The sequence below is a fragment of the Aotus nancymaae genome, unplaced genomic scaffold (genome assembly GCF_030222135.1).
Source record: "Aotus nancymaae isolate 86718 unplaced genomic scaffold, 86718_ANA_hifiasm-v0.15.2.pri h1tg000007l, whole genome shotgun sequence".
NCBI lineage: Eukaryota > Metazoa > Chordata > Mammalia > Primates > Aotidae > Aotus > Aotus nancymaae.
The window spans coordinates 19168218-19177676 of NW_026988418.1; the positions used below are offsets into that span (position 1 = coordinate 19168218).

General features: G+C 42.4%; 1 long non-coding RNA gene across 1 annotated transcript in view; it reads left to right on the forward strand.

The window, feature by feature from the left end:
* The window catches only part of LOC135272684 (uncharacterized), a 258860-nt gene extending 252109 nt beyond the window's left edge, over positions 1-6751 (forward strand). Inside the window, exon 5 of the long non-coding RNA XR_010340686.1 lies at positions 6516-6751. This is a non-coding gene — a long non-coding RNA (uncharacterized LOC135272684). The remainder of the gene's footprint in view (positions 1-6515) is intronic.
* The last annotated feature ends 2708 nt before the right edge of the window (positions 6752-9459 follow it).

Genomic DNA, 9459 nt, shown 5'->3' on the forward strand with positions numbered 1-9459 from the left:
GTTACCAAAGCCAGTAAATGTAAGTGCTAGGAGATATGAGATTCCAAAGTCTTATAAAGTCATATAAAGGGGAATTGACTGAGTTCACAGGAAAGGGGCAGTCATTGTCATAGAAAAGGCTCAAAAAAAAAAAAAAGTTAATGAAGAATAGGTGGGAAATTCACCAAACCAAGAGCAGGCAGAACATGCCTGAAACTAAGTGAGCTATTGTTCCCTAGAGAGCAGAGCCTGAAACAGGGGTTAAAGTGGTGATGATTTAATTAAAGAGTGCCAAACTAGGGCAGCAAGGATGAGGCATAAGGGATGTGAGGCAAGGAAGGATTGAAGCAATGTGAAGTGATACATGGTCATGAAGAGAAACAGCATATTGCTTGGCAGATATTGCATGGCATGTGGGACTTCTCCAGAGAAGCCATGAGGAAAAACTGCACATGAAAATAATTTTTGATGAAGCAGATTTTATCTCCCCAGTGATCTCCCATGTCCTGTTTGCTCTTGGTCAAAATTTGCCATACAGAAATTGTGTCATCTGGATCTTTCAGCTACTTGGGCAGCCAGACCCCAAGTTGTGATAATTTACCCTAGACTAGAAGTGTTAAGTAGAGCCAGAAACTCCAGGCATGCAGCTGGTCAGCCTGACTGTGGGGTGGTAACTCCAGCATTCTTAGGGCAAGTGGCTGGTTGGCCTCAGGTGGGTGCTAGGGTTGTTAGTAAAGCTGAGCAGAACAAGCTGCTGTGAGTCCAGGAAGTGGGTGGAATCAAGAGAATCTGAGAAGGTCCATAAAGTTTGTTTGATACAAGTCTGCTGTGACTGGACAGCAAAGAACATTCATAAATCTTTCTAGTTATTTCTCCACATTGGCTACCAGGGTTTTTGTTTTTAAGAAGGGTCTCACTCCTGTTACCCAGGCTGGAGTGCAGTGGCGCGATCATGGCTCACAGCAGCCTTGACTTCCTGGGCTCAGGTGATCCTCCCACTTCAGTCTTTCGAGTAGCTGGGACTACAGGTACATGCCACTACATCCAGCTAATTTTGTTGTATTTTTAATAGAGATAGGGTTTCACCATGCTGCTCAAAATGGTCTCAAACTCCTGAGCTCAAGCTATCTGCCCACCCCAGCTTCCCAAATGCTGAGATTACAGACGTGAGCTACTGCACTTGGCCCAGAGTGATTTTTAAAATACCTTCTCCTGCCTCAAATTACCAAAGGGTCTCCCAGACCTAGATCAGCCCATGCATATGAAGTCCAGTCCCTTCTGGCTTTGAGACCTACCATATGTTGCACAAAGGCCTCCTGGCAACTGGATTTGTGGTGGAATGAAGTGGACATCAGCATGCGTGCTTACTGCACAATTGTTCGTTCCCTGCAAATGAGTCATAACCTTTCCCATCAGTGCTGTGCTCCATCTCTGTGTTCTGTCTATTGTATACCCTCCACCTCTCAATGTCCACTTAAGACTAGAACAGAGTAAATGCAAGTAAACATGGTACTTTGAGAGATGCAAATACCTTACTTTACCTAGCACCAGTCATGTGTAGAAAAGGGATTGGGGCTTTGAGATGGGCTCAAATGAACTTTGATAGAATGGTCAATATTTGATGAAACATAATTCATACCATCATTGGAACTGAGAGATAACTAGAAATATCCAAACATCAACTTGATGTGCCTAGCTCCGAAAGAAATGCTACGTTAGAGCTGTGCACATAGCTGGAGCTGAATGGACACCTCCAGAGTGCCATTGCTAGTTTACTGTGACTATCCAAGATCCCACTGATGGTTGTCTTATGCCATCTTTCCCGACCAGACCTACACTTCTCCAGCCAGGCCAGATAAGTGGGTGGTGGGATCTGGCAACCAAACAATGTGAGTCCTAGTAATGTAACAGATTGCCTGGGCAATCAGCTGAAATACTGCTGTGGAAAGGGAAAAGGCTTTGAATCTTCTCCAGGTTCAAGATCAGATTTGCATCTTACTAAATAGGTAATTCAGTTAACCTCTCAAGGATCTTAGTTTTATCATCTAGCAAATTAAGTGTTGGATTTTACTTCTGCATCTTAAAAGAAGGCAGAAGACACTGTTGTTTTGATTGAGGTACCTTGTCTTAGACCGGGTTCCTTTAAAACAGAGCCAGAAAGAGGATTCTTGTAGAAGTGACTTAGTGAGGAAATGCCCAAAGGATGGAGCAGAACTTCAAAGATATGATGTCAACTGAAGCTAAATCTCAGCCTTCTTTCTATGAAGGGTACTGAAGTATAAATGGTATTACAGAGTTGTCCCATCTTGAGGCAAGGGGATTGTGTTATCTTTTATCGGTATAGGCTATAGACTGCCTTAAGGAGAGCAAGTGTAATTGTCTAGGCATTTCTGGAAGTGTAGAAATTCCCTGAAGGAGGAGGCTGTTTGAGCTCTAAGTAAAACACAGCAGCTAGAAGATGCTTGTACCAATAAAGAAGATCTGGGGGCTGCGTGTGGTGGCTCATGCCTGTAATTCCAGCACTTTGGGAGGCCGAGGTGGACAGATCATGAGGTCAAGAGATCAAGACCATCCTGGCCAACATGGTGAAAACCCCATCTCTACTGAAAATACAAAAATTAGCCAGGCATGGTGGTGTGCACCTGTAGTCCCAGCTACTCAGGAGTCTGAGGCAGGAGAATCGCTTGAACCTAGGAGGCAGAGATTGCAGTGAGCTGAGATCATGCCACAGCACTCCAGCCTGGTGGCGACAGAGCAAGACTCCGTCAGAAAAAATTGAAATTAAAATTTTTTTAAAAAGATCTGGTTAAGACACTATTATCATTTATGTAGCCCACCACTCAGCTCTACTGCTTACATGAAGTTTGCTCAATTCTGGCACAGTTTCTCTAGGATTCTGGTTGACCACAATTTCTGAGGAAACTTAGAAGAGCAATATTGATGGGCTGAGCAAGACTCTCCACTGCTATGACTGATCCAAAAGTCAGTAATACACGTATTCATTTTTCTCCTCTACCACCTACTCTAGATCCTTCTTCCACTTGGCTACGTAATTCCACTAGTCTAGATGGGTGTCATTGATGTGACACAAACTCTCTGAAGAGTCTTGGACCCTGGTTACTATACCCTTATCAGGCCATAATTCCTGTGCTTGAACACGTAGAGTGACAATGACCATGTAAGTACCAAAAGATGCCACAGTCAATTACCTAACATTTTCCTCTCTGCCTTCATCATGAGGCTGCAGCTCTATCTCTTCATGATGAGCAGGACTGATCTAGTAGTGGCTTACTGTATAACTCCTTGGACAGGCACAGGGATCCCAGTGTGACCAGGCAGTAGTCATAGTGCCAAGATTAGTGGGACTCTGTTCCCTGGTAGAAGCATTCCACGTGAGAACTAGGATCTCCTGATCCATAAATCCTGAAGTTATAGAGAATTACAAATTCCCAAATGAATCACTGGGAATGGTGGCGAGAGGGCCATTTCTATTTCTACCTCTTAATTTCCAGACTCATACGTTTTCCTATGAGAACCTAGTACCATATAGTGGCTGTGGGTTCAGGGTATATTCTGTATCCAGAAGGTTAGTATGGAGGTATCATCTTGAGCTGGCACCTCAGCTGTACCTATGAGAAATTGTTTCACTACATCAGGTCAGCAAGTTTCTGAGTGGTATGTTGTATGGTGGCATCAGTTGGCTGTATGCACATGTACTTATATGGATTTGACCTTCACTCCCGGAATTAAGTGGCTTATGCCAGGTTTTCTAAATCCAGTCATTCTTCTGCAAGTGATTTAAGGGAATGCTTTCAAGATAATTCTGTAAGGAGATGTGTTAGTCCATTTGCATTGCTATAAAGGAATAACTAAGACTAAGTAACTTATAAAGAGGTTTATTTAACTCACAGTTCTGCAAGCTGTACAAGCATGGAACCCACGTCTGCTCGGCTTCTGGTGAGGCCCAGAAAGCTTTCCCTCATGGTGGACGGCAAAAGGGGAGCAGGTATAATGCATACAAGAGAGACACCAACAGAGATGCCAGACTCAAACTATCAGCTCTTGCATGAACTATGTGAGAACTCATTTATCGTCATGGGAAGGGCACCAAGCCATTTATGAGAGGTCCACCCTCATGATCAAAACAACTCCAAAGAGACCCCACCTCTAACATTGGGGACATTTCAACATGAAGTTTGGAGGGGACAAACATCCCAACCATATCAGGAGGTAAGGGGGAAAATTAGGGCAGGGGAAGGGCTAAGTAAAGATGTGGTTTCAGCTGCAGTCTATTTGAACGTGACTCCTTGATCTCTGAATGGTACCATAATCATGGCACAGTAACATGAATGGTACCACAGTAACGTCCAACCCTGCGGCAAGGGATCTGGGCTTTTGTATCCTGAAACCAGGCAGTGCTTGGTCTTGGGCCACTCCTGGGGGCAGCACAGCAAGACGAAGTGGCTTTCATCACCTGAGGGCAGTTTTCTGGAGAAGTATGCATCTGAGCCATTAGCAGCCCCTACTCATGCCAGCCCAGGAAAGAAGATCTGGGTGAGGCCCCAACAGTTGACTCAACCATATCTTGTCACCATATCTTGAAGGGTTTGGATTGCCTTGAGAGGACTGTCAGTTATTAGGCATGAAGTTGCCCCATTCCAACCTCCAAATCTGGGAAATCTAGGCAGCTGTCAGACTAGAATATCTCTACTTCTTCACTATTCTATCACTTGATCTAGTCAACATATTTGTTAAATCTTGACTGTGGCAGATGTGACATGTTTTAGGGATATAGAAATAAATCAAACAATCTTGCTCTTATAAGCACTCTATTTCTAGCATTTTATAGACAGCATTAACTAAGATTTTATACAGAAACTCAAGTCCCACAGTCTACCACGGTCACAAAGCCATTCATCAGGGCAGGGCATTAAATCTTATAGCCACCAGATGTTTCTATAGCCCTGTCTGTGATGTCTCCCTCTATCAGCTTCCTGATCTGATTGTTCTGGATGATTCTGACATCTCTGCTGGGGCTTTTCCACTAAGTCAGCACAAGGAGTCATGATAGCGGCTTACACTTGAGAGGTACTTCAAGCACATTAAGTACTAAAATGAAATAATTTAAGAATTCTGGAAACTAGCTTATCATGAAGTTTCTTAAAGTATGGTCCACTTCAGATAACTAAAGGTACTTTTTAGAAACAGATTTTTGGGCCCTTCTCCAGAATTACTTAAATCAGAATCGTTAGGGCTCAGATTCTCAGATCTTTAGTGCTGCATTTTAAACACCCTGATATGATGCACAGTAAAATATGAGAATCATTTGCTAGAAAGTAGGTCATTGATACCTCTTCCGTTTTTGTGAGAGATGAGGAAAAGGGCTTTGGGCTTCTTAAATTTTACTTAATAAGTAGCAGGATCAGAATTCATGTCCTTAGCCTTTAGGACATGTTTTTCTCAACCTCATACCATTGACATTTTGGAACAGATAATTCTTCATTGAAGGGGGCTGTCTCATGCACCCTAAGACTTTAGCAGCATCCCTGACATCTGTTCCCTAGAGTCAGTAATGTCTCTCCAAGTGTGACAACCAAACATGTCTCTGGTCATCATCATGTCCTTTAAGGTATAAGGTTACCACGCACATATCCACCATGGTTGAAAACCACTAGTCTAGGTGGGTACAGTGGTCCACGCCTTTAATCCCAGCACTTTGGGAGGCTGAGGTGGGCAGAACATCTGAGGTCAGGAGTCCAAGACCAGCCTGGCCAATGTGGCGAAACCCTGTCTCTACTAAGAATACAAAAATTAGCTAGGCGTGGTGGCAGGTGCCTGTAATCCCAGCTACTCGGGAGGCTGAGGCAGGAGAATCACTTGAACCTGGGAGGTGGAGGTTGCAGTGAGCTGAGATTGCACCATTGTACTCCAGCCTGGGCAACAGAGTGAAACTCCCTCTTAAAAACAAAACAAAACAAAACAAAACAAAACAAAAAAACCCCCACTATTCTAAGGTATGGTATTTCACAAGCAATAATTATGCATGAATTTTCTATCAGATGGACTTGTTTTTGAATCTTGGCATTACTCATTGGTTGTACAGTCTTAAGGAAGCAATTCAACTCAGAGAACCTTTGTAATCACCACACGAAAAAGGCAGGAAGAATACAGTCACAGATTCAAGGGGGTAACTTGTACCTCCTACCATATCCTCAGATTCCTCCTCCTCTTCCTCCCTATAGGCTATGGCAAATATTTGGACCACCTATGAAAAACAGGCTGCTTGCTATGCCAAGATGGCATCAAGACATGTCTCCTGGATTCCATCCCCCCTTATCTATATTTTTGTTACACACATGACCCTCATAAATAGAACTATTGAGTTAGTATGGGTAGTATTAAGTTCCTCAAAAATGGAAGATGGAAATAGAGTAAACCAGGCATTGTTGGTGTCCACTTTTATCCCTCAGAATTTACTGTTTTATTGAGTTCTACTCCACTTCCAACTTCTACCACCTAAATGTCTATATGTTCAGAAGCTGCCCTGATGCCACGGGTAGCAGGCTGGAAACACTGAAGAATGACCACTGATCAGCAGCAGTCTTTAACCAGTGATGGATGAGAGTTGGTGCACAAATACCCCAACTCCCTTGCCTCTCAGTTTGAATAATCCTAAAGGGTGTGTACTACACTATTTCTTCTGAAATTAAGCCTGTTACCCACAGTGGTAGCTAAATATAGTTGTTGGCTGTATTCTCTATCACTTCTTGAATCCCCTGCCAGTGTTCTCCGTACCTCCATAATAAACCACTTGAAACAAAAATCAAGTCTTTCTTTCATGGTCTGCATCTTGGGGTATCTAAACTAAGACACAGTCTCAAAAAAGTAAACGTTTGTAAAACATTTAGTTTATTTTTTCGTCTCACCCCATAAGTAACGACAACAGCAAAAAAGACAACAAAAACAAAACACAACACACCTGTCATGGGAGAAGTGACATTCAACTAATTCTTTGCGTTGCTTTTTCTGTTAATGTCATACCAAATTTAGAAGAAAAGAATGCCAGAAGAGGGAAGAGAATATGTATTATGTATATATCTTTAAGACAAGAGGTCTTGCTATGTTCCCCAGGCTCGAGTGCAGTGGCTATTCATAGGCACAATCATAGCACACTGTGGCCTTGGACTCCTGGCCTCAAGAAATCCTTCCTCCTCAACCTCCTGAGTACCTTGGACTACAGGCATGTGCCGCTGCACCCAGCTGAGAATACATACCTTGGACACAGTCATTCTTCAGTATATGCAAGGGATTGGTTCCAGGACCCCGATGTATGCCAAAACCCATGCATACTCAAGTCCTGCAGTCAGCCCTGCAGAAGTCATTTATACAAAAAGTCAGCCTTCCATATATGCAGATTCTAAATCTTGAGAATACTATATTTTCAATCTTTGCCTGGTTGAAAAATATCTGCCTATAAGTGGACCCTGTACAGTTAAAACTCATGTTGAAGGGTCAACTCTACTTTGTATTTCAAGTGCACCTAACCATGCCCTTGTATTCAGTTGCTAGTGAGAAGGTAATGCATTCAGGAAGGCGGTTGGGCATCACGAGTGCTAGCCACTCTCTCACAGAATTTGTCAGAGTCCAACAGGATTCTGGAAGCTTTTCACCATGAATTGCCATTATGGCCTACAAGAACTTAGCATTCCTGCAGAATCAAGATCTATGGATTTTGCTAAGTCTTCACCAACTGTTTTATATTTTATCAGCCTAAACACAGAAGAGCCTTTTCAACAGATGGATTACATCAGATTCTGTAAACACTGTAATTGTTTGGCAGGATTACTGCTTACACTGGAAAAATGTAATTTGCAAAAATACACACAGACGACACATACCCAATATATACAGTGACAGTTTGTGCTGTAAAAGAGGCCTTCTGTACAGTGCTCATTAACTAACCAAATCCAGAATTAAGCAACAATTATCTCCAACATCTCAGACTGCTGTTTCTGCCATTTTATTGTTTCCTGGGAGTTTGAGAAAAGAAATAAAGCACATCTCTCATTCCTTTCTCCCCAACATATTCATATAATGAAATCAGCCCTTTTAATTAGGTGTGGGCAGAGTAGATATTTTACTTTACTAAAACACAAGCATCCTGTAGTTTAGGTGGTTTCACAGTCATTGCTCAAGATTTACAAAGATGCTGACCTATCTGGCAAAGCACTCCTCTCAGATGATCATTCTGGGAATGAATCAGAGGGCTTGGGAAGAAACCATCTTAACTTACATAATTTTATCAGCCTCCAATTTTCATGGAGTATTTTATAGCTGAAAATCAAGGAAGGAAGAAATTGCAAGTAAATCTATCTCAGGCCTGCTGAGAGCAGGAGGAAGAAAGGGAAACCTAGGTCCCTGGGAAGTTCGAAGCTGAAGGAAGAGCCCTCCATTGGAGACCTTCGACGGAATTGTGAGGTTATCATGTCAATACTTGAAGGCTTCCTCTGTGCCAGGCACTGGGCTAAGTATGTTACTCCTTATGTTGAATCTTAAGTGATTTTGAAGTGAGAGAATTCAAGCTCAGGGGGCTATAATGATTTGCCCAATATGACTAGTCAGATCTGGATTCATTCTTGGTTTTGCCAAGTTTGCAGACTCTGAACCTGTGCTGAGAGAGGTTGTTTACGTTTCTAAATCTGTTTTTGACAAGTGTTCAAAGGGATCCCTGATGTCTCAAAAACTTTTGTAGCCCACTAGGAGGACACTGTATTTTCTTTTCCTTGAATACTCCAAATTGAGAAATGGAGAAGAGGCAGGAGGAAAACAAACAAACATATCAATGAAAAATAAACTCATCTTAAAATAGAGTTCTCTTCTTTCAATTGAAAGAATCTATAGCCAAACTTTGTGGCAGAATTTTTTTATATACTTTAAGTTCGGGGGTACATGTGCAGGTCGCACAGGATTGTTACATAGGTATACATATGCCACAGTGGTTTGCTGCATTCATTCCCCCCAATCACCTATATTAGGTATTTCTCCTAATGTTATCCCTCCACAACCTCCCACCTACTGCTATCCCTCCCCTAGCCCCCCAACCTGCCCCAGTGTATAATGTTCCCCTCCCTGTGTCCATGTGTTCTCATTGTTCAACACCAACTTATGAGTGAGAACATGTGGTGTTTGGTTTTCTATTCTTGTGTCAGTTTGCTGAGAATGATGGTTTCCAGCTTCATCCATGTCCCTGCAAAGGACATGAACTCATCCTTTTTTATGGCTGCATAGTATTCCATGGTGTATATGTGCCTTATTTTCTTTATTCAGTCTATCATTGATGGATATTTGGGTTGGTTCCAAGTCTTTACTATTGTAAACAGTGCCACAACAAAAAAACATGTGCATGTGTCTCTATAATAGAATGATTTATAATCCTGTGGGTATATACCCATTAATGGGATTGCTGGGTCAAATGGAATT